This window comes from Podarcis vaucheri (genome assembly GCF_965113315.1).
Source record: "Podarcis vaucheri genome assembly, chromosome: 17".
NCBI lineage: Eukaryota > Metazoa > Chordata > Lepidosauria > Squamata > Lacertidae > Podarcis > Podarcis vaucheri.
In genome coordinates this window covers 6,797,410-6,805,681 of record NC_138755.1, presented here as the reverse complement: position 1 = coordinate 6,805,681, position 8,272 = coordinate 6,797,410, and the positions used below count along the sequence as shown (strand labels likewise).

The following is an 8,272-nucleotide window of genomic DNA, read 5'->3' as shown; positions in this document are numbered from 1 at the left end:
GAAGGTAAAGGTTGTTCTCCAACTGGAGCGCTCACCTCTTTTGCTGACCACCAGCATTATGCTTTCCATTTTTAAGTTTGGAATAGAGTAGTTGATTCCATAGACATCTGAAGGCAGCCTTGTATCGGGAAGCATTTAATGTGTGATGCTCTGATATTCAAAACTTGCCACACACACTCCAGGTGCAAGATGTTCACACTAGGGCTGGCCCATCCATGAAGCAAGGTGAGGCGATTGCCTCAGGCAGTAGGATCCACGGGGCAGCAGATCTGGCCTCCAATGAATGAATTGGCCACTGCCGCCTCCGCTGCCACAATTGTTGGCAGTTGTGGCACACACCTTAAGAGACCAGATCTGCTGCCCCCCCCCGCTTCTACATTGGCCAATACATATATTTATTCCCTCTCCTTCCTGGTCTAAATCTTCACTCATTCCTTCTTCCCCAGAGGGGGACACCATTGTGTGGTTCATTTCACATGCCCAAAGGTCTTGCACTGCCCTTGGCTCACGCATTACAAATATTTTAATTGTACAACTCTGAGAGGATTGGAATCTTTTCTGTGAAGTCACTGCATGCATCCATTTAAAATGGGTGTATACCTTTACCCTTATGCCCAGCAAAGAATTTACACACCAGGAAATAGAAGAAGATTGGTTTATTACACAGAAATGAAAGCAGTGCCCAGCAAAGCAAGGAGGGAGCTGAAGAACAAAATAGGAAAAGGTAAGGGAACAGCCAGCTACTTGAAATGAATTCAAATCTCCAGGGAATGATGAGCTGCACCAAGGGTCCTAGAAGGAGCTCGAGGATGTAATCTCAGAACCTCTGTCTATAATCTTTGAGGATTCTTGGAGAACAAGTGAGGTCCCTGCTGTGTGGAGGCGAGCAATTTTTGCCCCCATCTTCAAAGGGGGGTGGGAGGAAGACCAGTCAGCTTGACAGTGATACCAGAAAAGGTCCTAGAACAAATAATTATCGTACTTGATCAGTCTGTGAGCATTTAGAAAAGGATGCTGTGATTACTAAGATCAGCAACTAGTGAAGATCCCAAAGCGCTGCATCATAATCTGCTGAAAGAGACAAGGTTTCATAACTTTTATAGACCTTATAACCCATTACTGGAATAGCATTCCTGCTGCCTCTGGAAGAGTAACATCTAGAGAGAACTTAATAGTACATAATATTATTGCATTGTACATTATTAATTGAAAATACTCCCCAGCTCTTCTCCTATTATTTATATATACTTTTCGTATTTTCTTCCTCCTTTATTCCTTTACAAATTATAAATAGCATTATTATTATTACTTTCTCTTGCTTTATTTTTCTTTTACCCTCCCATCTTTTCTTTGTTTCTTTCTTTTGTAATTTTCTTTTTGGGTATTTTTTTTTTTTGCTTTGTTTGTTTTGTTTCTCTGTTTCATTTTTGTTGTTTTTCTGGTCATGTTTCTGTGTGGTCTCACAAATCAGGAGAACTTCTGTAATTGACATGGATCAACCGCTAGATACGAGAGAATTAATTTTAAGTTTGAAGAAAGATATCCAAGATTTTAAAAAACAATGTAAATGAAAAGGCAAAAGCAACAGAAGAAAAACTTATTTCAATGGGAGTTAAAATAGATGAAAATGTGAAAATAACAGCTGAGTTATCAACTTAGGTCAACAATTTAGTACAAAAAATTTCAGAACTGACGAAAATAGTGCTAGACCTTAAAGGTAAAACACAGACTCTAGAGGAAGCTCAGAAAAAATTACAAAATGAAAACAGAGAGCTGAAAAGGGAATGCGATAAGATAAGGAAAGAAACAGCAGTTCTGAAAGCGCAGCAGGGTTCAACTCTGGATGCTGTTGCAATGTTGCAAATGCAGAGAAGGGACAATACCCTAAGATTCAGAGGATTAACAGTGGACGCAGAGGAAATAACTGGGGGGGGGGGAATCTCAAAAGAGCTAGCAGCCTGGTTAGACCTAGAAGAAGCAGAAGTAGCACAAAAATAGAAAAAGCATTCAAAGTCAAATCTAATGTAGCAAAAGCAAATAACTGGCTGGCTGATTGTTTAGTCTCTTTTAACTCTATGGATTTCAGAAACAGAATTTTACAAGCTAGTAACAAGAAGAAATTCCAGCCGGAAGGAAATGATATTATCGTCCACAAGATTATCCCAAATCGATTGATAAAAAAGAGAGAAGCTTACAAACCTCTGGCTGATGCACTAAAGGCAAAGGCAGTGGACTATAGGTGGGAGTACCCTGAAGGCATCTCCTTTTTCTTTAAAGGGAAACGTAGAAAGTGCTTGTCGGCATTAGCTGTGGACAAGTTCTGGAGAAAGTACCGGAAAGAGCTCGGAGGAAAAAGACATTTGTTGGGAGAATCAGAGGAAATTGAACAAACAGTTGAGAGTTAGGAGTCAGATCTAAGACGGGAATTTATTAAAAGTATATTGAGACCTTTAATGTGTGTTTATTTTATTTTATTTTTTTAACCTGTTGACTTATCATAAGAAATAAAGTATGGATTATAAATCTATTACTTGGAACGTAAATGGTTTAAATGAAAAATAAAAAAGGAATAAGGTGGAACATATTCTGGTTAAAAATGCTTGTTAAAAATGTAGCCACAAAAGAAAAGGACAACTTAGAAAAATCTCCTGAAAATCTCCTCAAAAGTGAAATACCTGGGTATTTGAGCAACCCCCAATAATATAAACTTATTTCAGGATAATTACACCAAAACTTGGTTAGAAATTAGAAAAAAACATTGAAACCTGGAGTAAATTAAAATTAACATTTCTGGGTAGGATTTCCGTTATAAAGATGAATGTGCTTCCAAAATTAATCTTTTTATTTCAAATGATTTCAATACTGGGCGAAGTGGGTTGTCCAAGATATGGCAAAGAGAAATTTCCAAATTCCTGTGGGAAGGGAAGAAACCTCAGATTAAACACCTGATCTTAATAGACATAAAAGAGAGGGGAGGCTTTTCACTACCCGACTTAAAACTTTACTACGAGCCAGCCTGTTTCACCTGGCTAAAAGATTGGTGCACGTTGCAGGATCTGGACCTCCTGGACCTGGAAGGTTTTGACAACCATTGGGGATGGCACGCCTACCTGATAAATGGAAAAGCGAAAATTCACAAAAAAATTACCAACCATATAATAAGAAAGTCACTCTTTGCTGTATGGAAAAAATATAAAGACCTGATGGAGCCTAAAGTCCCGTGGTGGACTTCTCCAATAGAAGCCATAGCAGTAAAATGGAAAAATACCTAGGAAAGCTGGCCAACATATAAAACACTTCTAAAAAATGAAGATAACCAAATAAAATTTAAAAACTTCGAGGAAATAAGAGAACACATCTCAGACTGGTTCCAATACCATCAGTTATTTGAAAAATTTAAATCTGACAAACAAAAGGGGTTCTCAACAGAAATTTCCTGATTCAAATCTGATCTTGTAAATTCTAAAAGAAAAACTCTTTCCAAAACTTATCGGCTCCTCCTTGACAGTCAAGGAGGAGGAGGTAACAGTGGCAATGGTGAGGTAGTCCCAGGATTTTGGCCATTCAATAACCATGGCCCAATGGGAAAACTTATGGAAGATCAATTGGAAATTCACAAAGTGTTACACGATTAGAGAGAACTTTCAAAAAATGCAGCACCGATGGTACCTAACACCATGGAAACTTTCAAAAATGTATAAAAGTGTGTCAAGTAATTGTTGGAGATGCGGAGACTCAGGAACTTTCTACCATATGTGGTGGATATGTAGGAAAATACAGGTATTCTGGGAGAGTATCCATGCAGAACTGCAAAAAATGCTAAAGATCTCTTTCAATAAAAAAACCAGAGGCCTACCTCCTGGGAATAATAGATTTGGATATTCCGCAAAGGAGGAAGGGGATCTTTTTATATGCAATGGCAGCAGCAAGAGTTCTGATCGTGGCAAAATGGAAGAGTAATGAAATCCCCTCTATACAAGATTGGATCCAAAAGCTGACAGAATATGCCGAATTAGATGGTCTATCAGAAAAAATAAAGAATAAATCAAAACAGGAATTTGTTTCAAAATGGGAGGTTTTCAAAGAATAGCTGAAAAATAAATATAGTAGTTTAAATTCTGTTGCAGAGTTCGAGGAACTTCAGTAATAGTTGCAAGGTAGATATAAGAAATCAGATATATTAAGAAAAAGTTTAATAATGATGAAAGTGTGTATTGGCAATAAGTAATATGAAATCGAAATATGGAATAGACGGGAGGTTGGGTCTTTAGTGTTAGGACCAATACATGTTTTATTGTTTGCTAAGAAAAATATGTGTATGATTATTTGTGTGTGTAATTTGGTATTTGTGTTTTTTTCTTTTGTCTTGCTGTATCAATAAAAATCTTTTTTTTTAAAAAAGACCCAGTATGGCTTTCTCAAAAACAAGTCATGCCAGACAAATCTCATTTTTAATTTTATTTTATAGCGTTACAAGTGGATCAGGGGAATGCTGTGGATGTAGAGAGTCTTGATTTCAGTAAGGCTTTTGACAAAGTCCCCCTCTAGAGGAGATATGATAGTCATCTTCAGATACCTAAAGGGCTATCACATGATGGAGCAAGCTTGTTTTATCCTACTCCAGGGGGTAAAATCTGAACCAATGGTTTAAGTAACAAGAGATTCGAGCTAAACATCTGGAAAAACTTTCTGAAGACAATGGAACGAACTTCCTTGGACGTGGGTGGCCTCTCCTTCTTTGGAGGTTCTTAAGCAGAGGTTAGATAGCCATCTGCCATGAATGCTTTAGTTGAGATTCCTGCATTGCAAGGGGTTGAACTAGATGACCCTCAGGGTCCCTTCCAACTCTACATTTCAGCAATTGTATGATTCTATGATTCTAAATGGGTGCTGTCTTGGGCAGGAATCATTAAATCAGTGTTTCTCAAACTTGGGTCTCAAACTGTTGTTGAACTAGAATTCCCATCACCACTGACCACTGGTCCTGCAAGCTAGGGATGGTGGGAGTTGTAGTTCAACAATAGCTGGAAACCCAAGTTTGAGAAACACTGCATACAGCACATATACACAACTTATATCTAAAGAGTAAAATAAGTCCCCAGTGAACCAACCCCCCCCCCCTAAAGCGTGGGTGTAACAATATGCCACAGGCACATGCTAAAAAAAAGAGAACAAGGGAAACGGTTAGTTTGAATCCAACTATGCCCTATAGAGAGGGGGGAAACTTCCAGTGTGAGTGAATAATGTGAAGTGTTGGACAGCTGACTGGGTTCGGTACGTTTCCACTGCTCCAGAGTTCCCAGCCAGTAGCAGAGCGGCGGCGCATGCTTGATGTGTAAGTTAAGAGAGAGTCCATACGCTGTTTCTTTCTAATCTAAACAGCTTTATTTACACAGACAGATAAAATAACAAACACCGTCCGAGACAGCAGACATTGCGTGTGTCTCTCTTTTTTCTCTGTTGAGAAGTGAAAGTAACTCACAGACAAAGAACTCAGCTCCCGGATGTAGGAAGCTCCTCCCCAGATGCTGGACACATAGAGGTTAGCCCTATAAGCACCAAACCTCACACCCCCTCTTGTCCTGTATTTGGGGGAATGTAAGTATAACCACTTACCCCAAACACAGACCTTCACAGAACTCCCCATGACGCTGGAAGGTCAACGGTTTCGTGAAACCATCTGCCAAGTTTTTAGCAGTGGGACAGTATTTCAGTTGTACTAATCCCGACCGAACATTCTGGCACACATTCTGAAACTGGATGTCTAGGTGTTTGGTTCTGGCCTTAAACTGCCCAGACTCCGCCAACTTCAGAAAGGGTTGATTGTCCTCCCAAACCATGACGGGCAAACAATACTCTCCACAGATCTCTTGAACCAAGCACACATAGAACTCCAATTCCCTGCAAATCTCAGACAGCACACTGAACTCAGCTTCAGTAGAGGAGAGCACTATGAGACTTTGCTTCCGGGACTTCCACCCAACCAAAGAGTCCCCGAACTTCACCACCATACCAGACACGGACTTCCTGTCCGCCAGATTCGCCCAATCGCTGTCTACCCAGCACGTCAGCTTGACGTCGCCCTTGGCTGACAGCTTGAGGCAAAAGTCTTTGGTATCGTGCAGTTTGATACCATTCCAGGCTTGTATGCTTGAGTTTGTAGCTTCCCGGCTGAGCAGATTGGTAGCAAACGCTATATCAGGTCTGCTCCATTGGGACAGATACAACAGACTACCCAGAGCTGATTGAAAGAGCTCAGCATTTTCGAACACAGAGCGTTCTACTTGCTGACTGTCTTTCACGTAGCTAGTCTCCATGGGTGTTCTGACCCCTGCACGTTCAGACATCCTGAACTTCTGAAGCAACTGCTCAATTTTGCCTTTCTGACTGAGCAAGAAACTTCCATCTTCTGAAAATCTCCACACTTAGGAAGAACCTTACTGCACTCAGGTTCTTGAGCTTGAACCGTTTACCAAGGACTTTGGCAAACTTTTACACCTGTGCACGTGTCTTTGAGACAGGGACTATATCATCAACAAAGATTAAAATCAACTCCTGTGACTCACCTGACCCTTTAAGGTACAGGCACCTATCAGCAAGACTTCTCTTGAAACCTAGCTTCTCTAAGGCTTCATTCAGACACAAATTCCAGTTTCTGGCCGATTGCCTCAACCCATAGATCAATTTAGGCAATCGCCAAACGATGACTTGCCCCTTGGCCTCAAACCCTGGAGGAGGAAGCATGTACAACTCCTCCTGGAGGTCTGAGTTCAAGTAGGCTACATCCACATCAAAGTGATGCACCTTCCAACCTCTTTGTGCAGCTATGGCTAAGAGCATGCACAGTTTCACTTCTGGAAATAGAAGCATACACCTCAGTGTAATGCAGCCCCTTCCACTGCGTGAACCCTATGGCTACTAACCTAGCCTTGTACTGCTGTTCTCCAGATTCTGTGGGTTTAAGGCGATAAACCCACCTGCTGCTCACAGCCTGTTTGCCAGCTGGCAATGTTGTGAGGGAAAACACACCTAGAGACTCCATTGAGCTCATCTCCTTCTGCATTGCCTCTTGCCATTTACTGGCTTCTTCTTGAAGCAACTTCTGAACATCCTCAAAACTTTCAGGTTCACACTGAACCACCCCAACCCACACACTTGTGGCCTCAAACCTGTCAGGTGGTTTACCCTTCATGGTTCGGGTTGATCTCCTCAGCGTGAGCTCCGGTACCCGCTCTGACCCACTAGGGCCAGCTAGACCATCCCCATCATCAGAGAGCTTCCCCTCTGACCTGTTGCGTCTTTTTAACCTTACAGCTGGACCTGTGGGCGAGGACGGTTCACTCTTTGGCTCTGTCTTGACAGCCTCTGGAGAGGTTCTAGGATGCGCCTGCTCTGGACTCTTTTCCTCAGCAGCAGGATCAGGCCCCACCTCTTCCTCATCATCATCTGTGTCAAGAAAACTCTCCGAAACAACATCTGGGTTACCATGTATGCGCGTCCACCCACTTTGCTCACAAAACTCAGCACTGCTGCTCACTAGCAGCCTGGATTGATTACCTTCTGGATAGGCAAATCTCCACCCCTTGGTACCTGGTTCATACCCAACGAAGATTGTCTTCCTGGACCTTGGTCCACCCTTTCTGCGTTTGGCCTTTGGTATAAGTACCCAAGCCTCGCAGCCAAAAACACAGAAGAAATACACCTTGGCCTTCTTGCCATGCAGCAGAAAATAGGGCGTGTCCCCTACAACAGAAGAAAATGGGCGATTCTGAGAAAGCGACGTGCAGCGCCAGGCTTCAGCCCAAAAGTGCTGTGGGAGCCCAGAATCAAACAGCATAGCAGCCATGGCCTCTTGCAGTGTTCTGTTCTTGCCTTTAGCAACACCATACTGTTGAGGACTGTGTGGTGCTGTCAACCTGTGACCAATATCCTTCTGGCGGAAGAAATTCTGCAGCGCAGACTGAATTCCCATCACCACTGACCACTGGTCCTGCAAGCTAAGGATTGTGGGAGTTGTAGTTCAACAATAGCTGGAAACCCAAGTTTGAGAAACACTGCATACAGCACATATACACAACTTATATCTAAAGGGTAAAATAAGTCCCCAGTGAACCAGAAAACCCCTAAAGCGTGGGTGTAACAATATGCCACAGACACATGCTAAAAAAAGAGAGAACAAGGGAGACAGTTATTTTGAATCCAGCTATACCCTATAGAGAAGGGGGAAACTTCCTGTGTGAGTGAATAATGCAAAGACCATTTGGTTGCCTAT

The 8,272-nt window shown here is 41.9% G+C and overlaps 1 long non-coding RNA gene across 1 annotated transcript in view; it reads left to right on the top strand.

Moving 5' to 3' along the window:
* The window catches only part of LOC309522363, a 232,603-nt gene that overhangs the window by 52,019 nt on the left and 172,312 nt on the right, over positions 1 to 8,272 (top strand). The gene's annotated exons all lie outside the window — the stretch shown is intronic.